A 15,115-nucleotide genomic window follows, 5' to 3' on the forward strand; every position below is an offset into this window, starting at 1 on the left:
GTGGAAACTCAGCAGTTTTACAATGAAATTAGGGAAGAAATCATTGAGGAACTGAAAAACCAAGCAAAATATTAAAATTTTTGTCCTAATAGTAATAAAAATTTATAGAATGGTTTTAAGCAGAGGAATGGCCTCATCAAAATTTTAATTTTAACTAGATACCTCTAATCAATGCCTGAAGAGAAACTGAGAGGCAGAGAGTCTAGAAAGAATGGATGAGAAAATAGGTCACAGGGCTACCGCAGGACCTCTGGAGAGAGATGAAAGTGCTAAGGTGCTGGCAATGCACAGAGATGGATGGATTCGAGAAATATTCCAGAAACAGAAGGGATAGGAATTGGAGACAGATTGTGATAGTGGGAGGGAAACATCAGGGATGATTTTTCAGGTTTCTGTCATAAATAGATACAGGACCATTTATTAGGTTAGGGAACACAGGCAAAAAAAATCGTGTTTGGTTAGTGCAGGTCTCGAGAAGAACCTTAAATTTTGTTTCAGCCTATAATGGGTTTGAATTTTCTAGCATATATTTATATGGAAATGTAGAGAAAATATTTGGTCTGAGGAAGATGAAGTATATTAATTCTTATACTAAAAAAGTATATTAATTTGGAAGTTGTGTGACATTTATCTATAAATTTTTCATTTTGCTTGCTTCTTCTCTAGACTCTACTGTAGATACAAAGAAGTATAAGACAATATTTAAGAAGTACCAATGTAATGATATATCCCATAAAAGTAGTAGGAAGTTTTAGACCACAGAAACTTTATGCAGATGATAACATTGAGAGTATTTGTGTTACTTCTATATCACCTCTGTACTGGTTAAGAAGAAAACATGTAGGAGGAAATGAGACTGGAAAGAGGCAAAGTGATGACCAAAAGATTCTTAGTCATTATTTCTCTTGTTTTAATAGCGAAAATTGTTGGCAACTTATATTCTGACTTCTAAATATTATAACAAAATTGTAAAACCTTCATTTAATTCTTACCTTAAACTTCTGGGGAACACAATCCCTAATATAATTCACCAAACTCCCACTAAAAGCTTTCCCCTAAAACCAAAATCTTCAGAAGAGTAATGTATTATTCACCATGTACATTTGCAATATGTGCAATTGTGAGGCATGCTTTCACTGGGCCAGATTCCATACTGAAGAGCAGTTTATGTCCTTTTTTCCACCATGCCAACGTATGAAATGGAGCATCAAATAGATGGATCCACAGAAAAAGTAATTCCACCTAAATCTGCTTTGTGATAAGCTATTCTCTTGCAATTTATAGCATCTAATAGCACTGACTGAGAAAAGAGCAAAAACTTTGGAAGCCACTGTTCTTTAAATCCTACAACTGACTTGCTTTAAAACCTCTCTTCACTTTTTCCCTCCCATTTTCCTATATCTTGCATTAATTTTGGCTCTTTCTGTATCTTCCTTCAAGCTTCCTTTTATTTTCTCCTCCTAGTCCATTAATGGCTGACATTTTATTGGCATTGAACCTGAAGAAATCTGTGTATAAAAAAAGGTATGTGTGCATGTATATGTATATGTGTATTTATGACTGTATCACAATTTTATTTATTAAAAAATATAGACAAACTATCTTTCCTTTTATTTAATGAGCTCTATTCTTCTAATCAGGTGCTGCTAGTGGTAAAGAACCCACCTGCCAATGCAGAAGACAAAAGAGACACGGGTTCGATTCCTGGGTTGGGAAGATCCCCTGGAGGAGGAATGGCAATCCACTCCAGTATTCTTGCCTGAAGAATCCCCATGGACAGAGGAGCCTGAAGAGCTATAGTTTATAGGGTAGCAAAGAGTCAGACATGACTGAAGAGACTTAGCATGCAAGCATTCTTCTGATCAACATGGAATCTGAGGGCAGATTCTCAGGGTCTTAAATATGTGCTCTGTGAATTGGACAGAGGACTATGTAAGAAATCAATTATACTTTTGACTCCATTGGGTAAATTGTGGGCCTTTGTTTCCTCGGGAATTTGGCTAAGAAGATCTGCAAAGTTCTTTCTAACATTCTATGATTCTTTTGCTAAGTAAAGTACTGGTTTATGATATAAGTAAAATAAAATCAGCTTCCATTGGTGAAAGGATGAGCCTTAAAAGAGAGGAGGTCTAACCATTCTTCTGAAAGGACATATTTGAAAGTTAAAGTTCCAGGTAGAAAAAGAAGGACCTCTAACACTCTGTTATCTGGTGCCATCAGTTCAGTTGTGTCCGACTCTTTGCGACCCCATGAATCGCAGCATGCCAGGCCTCCCTGTCCATCACCAACTCCCGGAGTTCACTGAGACTCACGTCCATCGAGTCAGTGATGCCATCCAGCCATCTCATCCTCTGTCGTCCCCTTCTCCTCCTGCCCTCATTCCCTCCCAGTATCAGAGTCTTTTCCAATGAGTCAACTCTTCGCATGAGGTGGAGTACTGGAGTTTCAGCTTTAGCATCATTCCTTCCAAAGAAATCCCAGGGCTGATCTCCTTCAGAATGGACTGGTTGGATCTCCTTGCAGTCCAAGGGACTCTCAAGAGTCTTCTCTAACACCACAGTTTAAAAGCCTCAATTCTTCAGCACTCAGCCTTTTTCACAGTCCAACTCTAACATTACATGGCAAATAGATGGGGAAAAAATGGAAACGTGGCAGTTTTTATTTTCTTGGCTCCAAAATCACTGCAGATGGTGACTACAGTCAGGGAATTAAAAGATGTTTACTCCTTGGAAGAAATTCTATGACAAACCTAGACAGTGTATTAAAAATCAAAGACATAACTTTGCTGACAAACATCTTTCTAGTCAAAGCTATGATTTTTCCCATAGTCATGTATGGCTGTGAGAGTTGGACCATAAAGAAGGCTGAGTACTAAAGAACTAATGCTTTGAAATTGTGATACTGGAGAAGACTCTTGAGAGTCCCTTGGATTGCAAGGACATCAAACCAGTCAATCTTAATGGAAATCAACCCTGAATACTCTTTGGAAAGACTGATGCTGAAGCCCCAGTACCTTGGCCACCTGATGCAAAAAGCCTTCTCATTGGAAAAGATCCTGATGCTGGGAAATATTGAGGGAAAGAGGAAAAGGGAATGACAGAGAATGAGATGCTTGGATGGCATCACTGACTGGATGGACATAAGTTTAAGCAAACTCTGAGAGATGGTAAAGGACAGGGAAGCCTGGCTGGTGCACTTCATGTGGTTGCAAAGAGTTGGATACCACTTAGCAATTGAACAATAAGAAAACACTCTATAAAGTAATAAACTGTGGAAAATTCTGAAAGAGATGGGAATACCAGACCACCTGACCTGCCTCTTGAGAAACCTATATGCAGGTCAGGAAACAACAGTTAGAACTGGACATGGAACAACAGACTGGTTCCAAATAGGAAAAGGAGTACGTCAAGGCTGTATATTGTCACCCTGCTTGTTTAACTTATATGCAGAGTACATCATGAGAAATGCTGAGCTGGACGAAGCACAGGCTGGAATCAAGATTGCTGGGAGAAATATCAATAACCTCAGATATGCAGATGACACCACCCTTATGGCAGAAAGTGAAGAGGAACTCAAAAGCCTCTTGATGAAAGTGAAAGAGGAGAGTGAAAAAGTTGGCTTAAAGCTCAACATTCAGAAAACTGAGATCATGGCATCTGGTCCCATCATTTCATGGGAAATAGATGGGGAAACAGTGTCAGACTTTATTTTGGGGGGCTCCAAAATCACTGCAAATAGTGACTGCAGCCATGAAATTAACAGACGATTACTCCTTGGAAGGAAAGTTATGACCAACCTAGATAGCATATTGAAAAGCAGAGACATTACTTTGCCAACAAAGGTCCATCTAGTCAAGGCTATGGTTTTTCCTGTGGTCATGTATGGATGTGAGAGTTGGACTGTGAAGAAAGCTGAGTGCCAAAGAATTGATGCTTTTGAACTGTGGTGTTGGAGAAGACTCTTGAGAGTCCCTTGGACTGAAAGGAGATCCAACCAGTCCATTCTGAAGGAGATTAGCCCTGGGATTTCTTTGGAAGGAATGATGCTAAAGCTGAAACTCCAGTACTCTGGCCACCTCATGCGAAGAGTTGACTCATTGGAAAAGACTCTGATGCTGGGAGGGATTGGGGGCAGGAGGAAAGGGGGATGACAGAGGATGAGATGGCTGGATTGCATCACTGACTCAATGGACATGGGTTTGGGTGAACTCCAGGAGTTGGTGATGGACAGAGAGGCCTGGCCTGCTGTGATTCATGGGGTCATAAAGAGTTGGACAGGACTGAGCGACTGAACTGAACTGAACTGAGCTTTCTGAAGTTTCACCAGTATTTTCTAAGTTACTTCTTTCCTCTTACTAAACTGTGAGCTCCTTCAGAGTTGGGACTATGCCATCTTCATTTTTGATCCCCAGATTTTCTTAGTGGTTGATACATAATACATTGTCAATAAGCATTTGTGAAGAGGGACCGGGAGAGGCCCAGAGGGCCTAGGAGGCCAGCCGAGCCTCCACCTAGAGCCCGCACCCTACAAAACACTCCCTGCCTCTCTTTGCCCCCTCAGACCCTGTCCAAGAGGCCCCAAAAGGCAAGTGGGGAGCCCTTTCCAGCCGGAGCCGCTCCTACACGTGGTGCGAGCACCACCCAGCCACCAGCCGCCAGTCAGCACCCAGCCGCCCAGCCATGACCGTGGTCTCCACAGGGCCTGAGGCCCCGCAGGGCCATTTCACAGGCCCCAACACCGCGCCATGGTGCTGGCCCCCGGCTGCCTTGATCTGAACCGTCTTTCTTCCTGGCCTCACACCAGCACAGCCTCTGACCGGTGACTCTGCCTGGGCCTCCTTTCCTGTGGCCCCTGTATCCAAGAGCCACCACTTTATAGTCTCCAGGGGCCGTGGGGGGATGGGTGCAGGTGAGCCCTGGGCTGTGGGGGGAGGGGTGCAGGTGAGCCCTGGGCTGTGAGGGGGAGGGGTGAAGTGACCTCTGGACCATGTAGGTGGAAGGATGAGGTGACCCCTGGGCTGTGGGGAGGAGGGGTGAGGTGCCCCCTGGGCCGTGGGGGGAGGGGTGAAGTGACCCCTGGGCCGTGGGGGAGGGGTGAGCTGGCCACTGGGCCGTGTAGGTGCAGGGGTGAAGTGACCCCTGGGCCGTGGAGAGGAGGGGTGAGCTGACCCCTGGGCCATGGGGAGGAGGGGTGAGCTGACCCCTGGGCCGTGGGGTGGAATGTAGTTAGTGCTCAGCACTGCTGACACAGGGCCCCAAGCCCACGACGGTCCCTTGGTTTGGGGCCTTTATCCTGCCCTTCCTTCCTGCGGGGCTGTTGTGTGGAATGGAGTGGGGGTGGGGGGTAGTCTCAACCAGCGAGAAGACACTTATTACCTGAAGGCATTGTGAGGGCCTGGAGATTTCCAGAGGGCAGCGGTGGTCTCTGGCAATCCTAAGTGGTTCTGAGAGACTGAGAAGCTCACAGAGATCCTGCCAAAGTTCATGGTCGAAGTGTCCTAGCGGTGTCCTGGGCTGGCTGCCACTGTGTCGGGCCATCCTGCCTGCAGGAAGCACGCCTCTTAGGATGTGCGAGGTGGGACTCCGAATCTGAACACTGATCGTGAACGGCTGTGACCGAGAGCTCCCCCCCGTGTCTCCCTGCCCCTCTGAGGCCTCTTACCTTGAGACATGGTTCTTGGCATCTGCCAGGCTGTCTCCTCAGGCTCACCATCCATCCCTGAGCTGCGAATTTAATCTGTGAGGATGTGGGCACAGAGCATGGTGGTCATTTCTAAAAGCATTGTCGGGCTTTTTTATTTATTTTGTATCTGCTGCATGTGTGTCTGCTGGAGAAGGGAATGGAACCCACTCCAGTATTCTTGCCTGGAAAAGTCCCATGGACAGAGGACCCTGGTGGGTCACAGTCCATCGGGTCCCAAAGAGTGGGACATGACTGAGAGACTAACACAACACAGACATTTGTTGACCTGAGGCAACTGAGTGACACTAAATACTTAAAAATGACAAAGACCTGAAGGAACTGGAACTTAGAATTTTTAATGGAAACACAAAAGGTTTGGCGATCAGAAAAGCACAAAGAGGGACAGACCCATGCCCAGGTTAACAAATGGTAGACAGAATGACAGTTACCTCTCGGTTGATGATTTATCTCTATCAAGGATTTATAACTGAAAAGAGTAAACAATCACATTAAGTGGAGACCCAAAATAAGAATGCTTAACTTATTTATAGAGGTCTTTGGAAAAGACTTGAAGTTGAAGTGCTTGAAGAATCACAGAAAGCAGAAGTGCCAAACTTCTGGATATGGGAAAATACTAAGCAATTACTGGGAAGAAATGAGTGCTAGACATTATGATCTAGATATCAAACTGGACAATTCTCAGCAGAATTTTAGGATGAATATCAGGCAAAGTCAGACTAACTAGGTTGCACGCTGGCTTTAACACTTTCCAGCTGTATGGCTTGCATCAACTTATATAACCTCTATGTGCCTCAGTTTCCTCAGCTGTAAAATTGGAGCACCTGTCTTAGTTACCTAATCTTACCTGTGAAGATTAAATTCTCTTAAGGCATGTCAAAGATTGCAGCCACATACTAAATGATCTATGAGACTGGGTATTATTATTGTTATTTTTATTATTATTCATAGTACTTAGAAGTGAAGTGATATCAGCAGGGGATATCTCCAATAAGAACAAATCATACTTTACAAACCCACTTTCAATCTTTTGAAAAAAGCTTTAAAATTACTTAATGAAGGGCATTTCATAGATATATTTGGATGATAGTAAATCCCCTTGATAGGCATCCCTGATGGCTCAGTTGGTAAAGAATCCACCTGCAATGCAGGAGACCCTGGTTTGATTCCTGGGTCAGGAAGATCCCCTAGAGAAGGGATAGGCTACCCGCAACAGTATTCTTGGGCTTTGCTTGTGACTCAGCTGGTAAAGAATCTGCCTGAAATGCGGGAGACCTGGGTTCATTCCCCGGATTACGAAGATCCCTGGAGAAAGGAAAGGCTACCTACTCCAGGATTCTGGCCTGGAGAATTCTATGGACTATATAGTTCATGAGTATGTTTCAATGCTCCTCTCTCAAACCATCCCACCTTCTTTATCCACCACTGTGTCCACAAGTATGTTAAAGTGTGTGTGTCTGTTTCACACTAAGTGTGTACTTTCACTAAAGCCCCTTGATAAATCGTACTGCTGTCCTCAACAGACTTGTGGCGAAGAATCTTCCTGAAGTGCAGAAGACCCAGGTTTGATCCCTAGGTCAGGAAGATCCCCTGGAGAAGGGAATGGCAACCCACTCCAATATTCTTGCCTAGAGAATTCAATGGATAGAGGAGCCTGGCAGGCCCTAGTCCATGGGGTCACAAAGAGTCAGATACTACTAAGCGACTAACACAAACAGACACACACACTTTTACAGACTTGTGGACACAGTGGTGGATAAAGAGGGTGGGATGATTTGAGAGAGGAGCATTGAAACATACACATTACCATATGTAAGATAGACAGCCAATGGGAATTTGCCATATGGTGCAGGGAACCCAGACCTGGTCTTCTGTGAAAGCCAAGAAGGGTGGGGAAATGTGGGAAGAAAGGAAGTTCAAGAGGGAGGAAGGTTGTATATACTTATGGCTGATTCATGGTGATGTGTGAAAATCAATACAATTATAAGGTAATTATCCTCCAATTAAAAATAAAATTTTAAAAATTATAGTGGGAGGAAAGGAAGTTCAAGAGGGAGGAGAGTTATATATACTTATGGCTGATTCATGGTGATGTGTGAAAATCAATACAATTGTAAGGTAATTATCCTCCAATTAAAAATAAAATTTTAAAAATTATAGTGATGACATCCATTTGGGAGAGATGTTTAACTAGGAGAATATTACATTAAGAGATCAAATTAGTAAGTACATTTTCTATCTATAAAGTTGTACAGAGTACATTATAAACAGTTTTATAATAAAGTTAACTTTCAGAGTTGTTAGGAACCCCCAAACACCTTTCAGCCCAAATGTTCTTACCACAACTGAAAAAAAAAAAAAAACAAAAAACAGATTGAAGGTAAGACAATCCAATGAATTGCCTAAAGGCACACAGGTAGCCTGTAGTATAGCTAAGATTTGGACATTGTTTTGGTGCTAAGTGTGTTTCAGTCTACCGTCTGGTAAAAGAAAGTAAAGTATAGTTAAAGTATAGAGGAAAGTTAAAGTATTGTTTCTTTCTCTGCTAACTGCTGCTAAGTTGTTTCAGTCATGTCCAACTCTGTGCGACCCCATAGATGGCAGCCCACCAGGCCCCTCCATCTCTGGGATCCTCCAGGCAAGAACACTGGAGTGGGTTGCCATTTCCTTCTCCAACGCATGAAACTGAAGAGTGAAAGGGAAGTCGCTCAGTTGTGTCCGACTCCTAACGACCCCATGGACTGCAGCCTACCAGGCTCCTCTGTCCATGAGATTTTCCAGGCAACAGTGCTTGAGTGGGGTGCCATTGCCTTCTCCGGTTTCTTTCTCTAGGAGACTATTTCCTTCCTACTCAGTAGTACAAAATCAAGATGCTGTTAATGTCCATTGACTGATCATAGTGGAAAACGTAGTGAGGTTATCTGTTCTTATTACAAGAACTGTCTCGTTCATCTTCCCAGCTGAAATGTGACCTGGACTCAGTGGTACTCACTAAGAAATTTTGGCAATTTTCTTGAAGCTATTAATATATATGTGTGTGTGTGTGTGTGTATATATATATATATATATATTTATTTATTTAAGATTTAGGGCATGTCTGTGGATCATGTGTATTTCCCAGACTAACAAAAAGCACAAGACTGCCTGGGCTATGAGTTGCAAACTTGTGGTCAGATTTTTTAAATTTAAATGCCTGACGAGACAGCAAAAGAGACACTGATGTATAGGAGACACTGATGTATAGAACAGTCTTATGGACTCTGTGGGAGAGGGAGAGGGTGGGAAGATTTGAGAGAATGGCATTGAAACATGTATAATATCATGTATGAAATGAGTCGCCAGTCCAGGTTCGATGCACGATACTGTATGCTTGGGGCTGGTGCACTGGGACAACCCAGAGGGATGGTATGGGGAGGGAGGAGGGAGGAGGGTTCAGGATGGGGAACACATGTATACCTGTGGTGGATTCATTTCGATATTTGGCAAAACTAATACAATATTGTAAAGTTTAAAAATAAAATAAAATTAAAAAAAAAATAAATTTAAAAACAAACAAAAACAAAACAAAACAAAAAAATTTAAATGCCTGTAAGTTATACAAGTTTTCTTTGATGTAACAGAGACTCCAGCACTCCCTACCTTTCTGTCTCTTGAAGTCATTTGAGTCTTGATCTCTTACACAGAACTCCTAAGGTATTCCACAGGGGTATGTCCTCAAACACCCTCCTTCAGTTGCAGTATTTATTAATTTAGCCTCTTTATATCAGTTTTCCTATTTTAACCCATTATCCCCAGAAAGTACCATTTCTTTTCCCACAATGTGCTACTTCCTTTATCTATGAGGTTCTGAAAACTTCATGACTTCCAACACCTGCAGAATGTAAATGCTTTTGAGGAGAAAAATGGGTTCTTGTCTCAGTGCTTATTATTTTGAGGAAGAAGGAGATGTTCTATAGATAGTAGAGAGGGGCATAAAATTGTGTGATGACTTCAACTCAGGTCTATGACTGCACTTTTTTTTCAGTATTTATTTATTTTTTTAATTTAATTTTATTTTTAAACTTTATATAATTGTATTAGTTTTGCCAAATATCAAAATGAATCTGCCACAGGTATACATGTGTTCCCCATCCTATACCCTCCTCCCTCCTCCCTCCCCATACCATCCCTCTGGGTCATCCCAGTGCACTAGCCCCAAGCATCCAGTATCGTGCATCAAACCTGGACTGGCATCTCGTTTCTTACATGATATTTTACGTGTTTCAATGTCATTCTCCCAAATCTTCCCACTCTCTCCCTCTCCCACAGAGTCCATAAGACTGTTCTATACATCAGTGTCTCTTTTGCTGTCTCGTACACCGGGTTATTGTTACCATCTTTCTAAATTCCATATATAACTGGAGCCTATTATACAGAGTGAAGTAAGCCAGAAGGAAAAACATCAATACAGTATTCAGTATTTATTAATTAAAATCAACCACACTTTGCCACAATACAGATTATTTCCCTTCTGAACTTGTCATTGATTCTATATGAGCCACTCATATTTTTAAAATTAGCATAATGTTGACAACCCTTATTGGGTTAAAAAAAAACCCTGTTTTGTTTTGTTTTTAGTGTTAAGAATACATTAGGACTTCTTTGGTGGTCCAGGAGTTAAAACTCCATGTTTCCACTGCAGGTGGTGTGAGTTTGATCCCTGGTCATGGAAATAACATCCCACATGCCACTTCCCTGGTGGCTCAGATGGTTAAGCATCTGTCTACAATGCAGGAGACCTGGGTTCGATCCCAGGGTCAGGAAGATCCCCTGGAGAAGGAAATGGCAATCTACTCCAGTACTATTGCCTGAAAAATCCCATGGACAGAGGAGACTGGTAGGCTACAGTCCATGGGGTCGCAAAGAGTCAGACACAACTGAACGACTTCACTTCACTTCACTTTGCCACAAAGGAGAAAAAAAAAAAATACATTAACCTTTTCACTACATTGGGTATTTGGATATATTTGTAAATTTCCATACATTAACAGCCAATGAATATCCCTGGGCCCAAGCTGCTGTTTTTCTAATCCTAAATTTAGCTCTAGATTACAGAAAATGATGAAAGAATTTTTGGTTCAACCCCCACTCCACTATACTGACATTTAAAAAGAATACTGAATGCTCTAGCTCTGTGAAGAATACTGTTGGTAGCTTGATAGGGATTGCATTGAATCTATAAATTGCTTTGGGTAGTATACTCATTTTCACTATATTGATTCTTCCAATCCATGAACATGGTATAGTTCTCCATCTATTAGCGTCCTCTTTGATTTCTTTCACCAGTGTTTTATAGTTTTCTATATATAGGTCTTTAGTTTCTTTAGGTAGATATATTCCTAAGTATTTTATTCTTTCCGTTGCAATGGTGAATGGAATTGTTTCCTTAATTTCTCTTTCTGTTTTCTCATTATTAGTGTATAGGAATGCAAGGGATTTCTGTGTGTTGATTTTATATCCTGCAAATTTACTATAGTCATTGATTAGTTCTAGTAATTTTCTGGTGGAATCTTTAGGGTTTTCTATGTAGAGGATCATGTCATCTGCAAATAGTGAGAGTTTTACTTCTTCTTTTCCAATTTGGATTCCTTTTATTTCTTTTTCTGCTCTGATTGCTGTGGCCAAAACTTCCAAAACTATGTTGAATAGTAATGGTGAAAGTGGACACCCTTGTCTTGTTCCTGACTTTAGAGGAAATGCTTTCAATTTTTCACCATTGAGGATAATGTTGGCTGTGGGTTTGTCATATATAGCTTTTATTATGTTGAGGTATGTTCCTTCTATTCCTGCTTTCTGGAGAGTTTTTATCATAAATGGGTGTTGAATTTTGTCAAAGGCTTTCTCTGCATCTATTGAGATAATCATATGGTTTTTATTTTTCAATTTGTTAATGTGGAGTATTACATTGATTGATTTGCAGATATTGAAGAACCCTTGCATCCCTGGGGTAAAGCCCACTTGGTCATGGTGTATGATCTTTTTAATGTGTTGTTGGATTCTGATTGCTAGAATTTTGTTAAGGATTTTTGCATCTATGTTCATCAGTGATATTGGCCTGTAGTTGTCTTTTTTTGTGGGATCTTTGTCAGGTTTTGGTATTAGGGTGATGGTGGCCTCATAGAATGAGTTTGGAAGTTTACCTTCCTCTGCAATTTTCTGGAAGAGTTTGAGTAGGATAGGTGTTAGCTCTTCTCTAAATTTTTGGTAGAACTCAGCTGTGAAGCCGTCTGGACCTGGGCTTTTGTTTGCTGGAAGATTTTTTATTACCGTTTCAATTTCCATGCTTGTGATGGGTCTGTTAAGATTTTCTATTTCTTCCTGGTAGAGTTTTGGAAAGTTGTGCTTTTCTAAGAATTTGTCCATTTCTTCCACGTTGTCTATTTTATTGGCATATAATTGTTGATAGTAGTCTCTTATGATCCTTTGTATTTCTGTGTTGTCTGTTGTGATCTCTCCATTTTCATTTCTAATTTTATTGATTTGATTTTTCTCCCTTTGTTTCTTGCTGAGTCTGGCTAATGGTTTGTCAATTTTATTTATCCTTTCAAAGAACCAGCTTTTGGTTTTGTTGATTTTTGCTATGGTCTCTTTTGTTTCTTTTGCATTTATTTCCGCTCTAATTTTTAAGATTTCTTTCCTTCTACTAACCCTGGGGTTCTTCATTTCTTCCTTTTCTAGTTGCTTTAGGTGTAGAGTTAGGTTATTTATTTGACTTTTTTTTTGTTTCTTGAGGTGTGCCTGTATTGCTATGAACTTTCCCCTTAGGACTGCTTTTACCGTGTCCCACAGGTTTTGGGTTGTTGTGTTTTCATTTTCATTCATTTCTATGCAAGTTTTGATTTCTTCTGTGATTTGTTGGTTATTCAGCAGCGTGTTGTTCAGCCTCCATATGTTGGAATTTTTAATAGTTTTTCTCCTGTAATTGAGATCTAATCTTACTGCATTGTGGTCAGAAAAGATGCTTGGAATGATTTCTATTTTTTTGAATTTACCAAGGCTAGCTTTATGGCCCAGGATGTGCTCTATCCTGGAGAAGGTTCCATGTGCGCTTGAGAAAAAGGTGAAATTCATTGTTTTGGGATGAAATGTCCTATAGATATCAATTAGATCTAACTGGCCTATTGTATCATTTAAAGTTTGTGTTTCCTTGTTAATTTTCTGTTTAGTTGATCTAGCCATAGGTGTGAGTGGGGTATTAAAGTCTCCCACTATTATTGTGTTATTGTTAATTTCTCCTTTCATACTTGTTAGCATTTGTCTTACATACTGCGGTGCTCCCGTGTTGGGTGCATATATATTTATAATTGTTATATCTTCTTCTTGGATTGATCCTTTGATCATTATGTAGTGACCTTCTTAATTTCACAATTTGTATGGAAATACAAAAAACCTCGAATAGCCAAAGCGATCTTGAGAAAGAAGAATGAAACTGGAGGAATCAACCTACCTGACTTCAGGCTCTACTACAAAGCCACAGTTATCAAGACAGTATGGTACTGGCACAAAGACAGAAATATAGATCAATGGAACAAAATAGAAAGCCAAGAAATAAATCCACGCACCTATGGACACCTTATCTTTGACAAAGGAGGCAACAATATACAATGGATTAAAGACAATCTCTTTAACAAGTGGTGCTGGGAAATCTGGCCTAACACCATTCACAAAAATAAACTCAAAATAGATTAAAGATCTCAACATAAGACCAGAAACTATAAAACTCCTAGAGGAGAACATAGGCAAAACACTCTCCGACATACATCACAGCAGGATCCTCTATGACCCACCTCCCAGAATATTGGAAATAAAAGCAAAAATAAACAAATGGGACCTAATTAACCTTAAAAGCTTCTGCACATCAAAGGAAACTATAAGCAAGGTGAAAAAACAGCCTTCAGAATGGGAGAAAATAATAGCAAATGAAGCAACTGACAAACAACTAATCTCAAAAATATACAAGCAACTCCTACAGCTCAACTCCAGAAAAATAAATGACCCAATCAAAAAATGGGCCAAAAAACTAAATAGACATTTCTCTAAAGAAGACATACAGATGGCTAACAAACACACAAAAAGATGCTCAACATCACTCATTATCATCGAAATGCAAATCAAAACCACTATGAGGTACCATTTCACACCAGTCAGAATGGCTGCGATCCAAAAGTCTACAAATAATAAATGCTGGAGAGGGTGTGGAGAAAAGGGAACCCTCTTACACTGTTGGTGGGAATGCAAACTAGTACAGCCACTATGGAGAACAATGTGGAGATTCCTTAAAAAACTGGAAATAGAACTGCCTTATGATCCAGCAATCCCACTGCTGGGCATACACACTGAGGAAACCAGAAGGGAAAGAGACACGTGTACCCCAATGTTCATCGCAGCACTGTTTATAATAGCCAGGACATGGAAGCAACCTAGATGTCCATCAGCGGATGAATGGATAAGAAAGCTGTGGTACATATACACAATGGAGTATTTACTCAGCCTTTTAAAAAGAACATATTTGAATCAGTTCTAATGAGGTGGATGAAACTGGAGCCTATTATACAGGGTGAAGTAAGCCAGAAGGAAAAACACCAATACAGTATACTAACGCATATATATGGAATTTATTTTTTTTTAATTTAATTTTTTTTAAACTTTACATAATTGTATTAGTTTTGCCAAATATCAAAATGAATCCGCCACAGGTATACATGTGTTCCCCATCCTGAACCCTCCTCCCTCCTCCCTCCCCATACCATCCCTCTGGGTCGTCCCAGTGCACTAGCCCCAAGCATCCAGTATCGTGTATCGAACCTGGACTGGCATATATATGGAATTTAGAAAGATGGTAACAATAACCTGGTGTACAAGACAGCAAAAGAGACACTGATGTATAGAACAGTCTTATGGACTTTGTGGGAGAGGGAGAGGGTGGGAAGATTTGGCAGAATGGCATTGAAACATGTAAAATATCATGTATGAAACGAGATGCCAGTCCAGGTTTGATGCACGATACTGGATGCTTGGGGCTAGTGCACTGGGACGACCCAGAGGAATGGTATGGGGAGGGAGGAGGGAGGAGGGTTCAGGATGGGGAACACACATATACGTGTGGTGGATTCATTTTGATATTTGGCAAAACTAATACAATTATGTAAAGTTTAAAAAAAATTAAAAAAAAAAAAAAAAGAATACTGAATGCTGATTGTGCTTTAGCATTTATGTCTGCATTCCCAGTGTCTAAGATAGAGTTCCTACCCTAGAGGAGATGACATTTCTGTGGTTTTACATTGATGAAATCCAATGAAGATCAACAACAGCTGGAAGATGCTGGGAAAGGAAGCCTCATGAATCAGCTGAGGATTTCTGTGGATTCTGTGGGATT

The sequence above is a fragment of the Bos indicus x Bos taurus genome, chromosome 15, assembly GCF_003369695.1.
Source record: "Bos indicus x Bos taurus breed Angus x Brahman F1 hybrid chromosome 15, Bos_hybrid_MaternalHap_v2.0, whole genome shotgun sequence".
Lineage (NCBI taxonomy): Eukaryota > Metazoa > Chordata > Mammalia > Artiodactyla > Bovidae > Bos > Bos indicus x Bos taurus.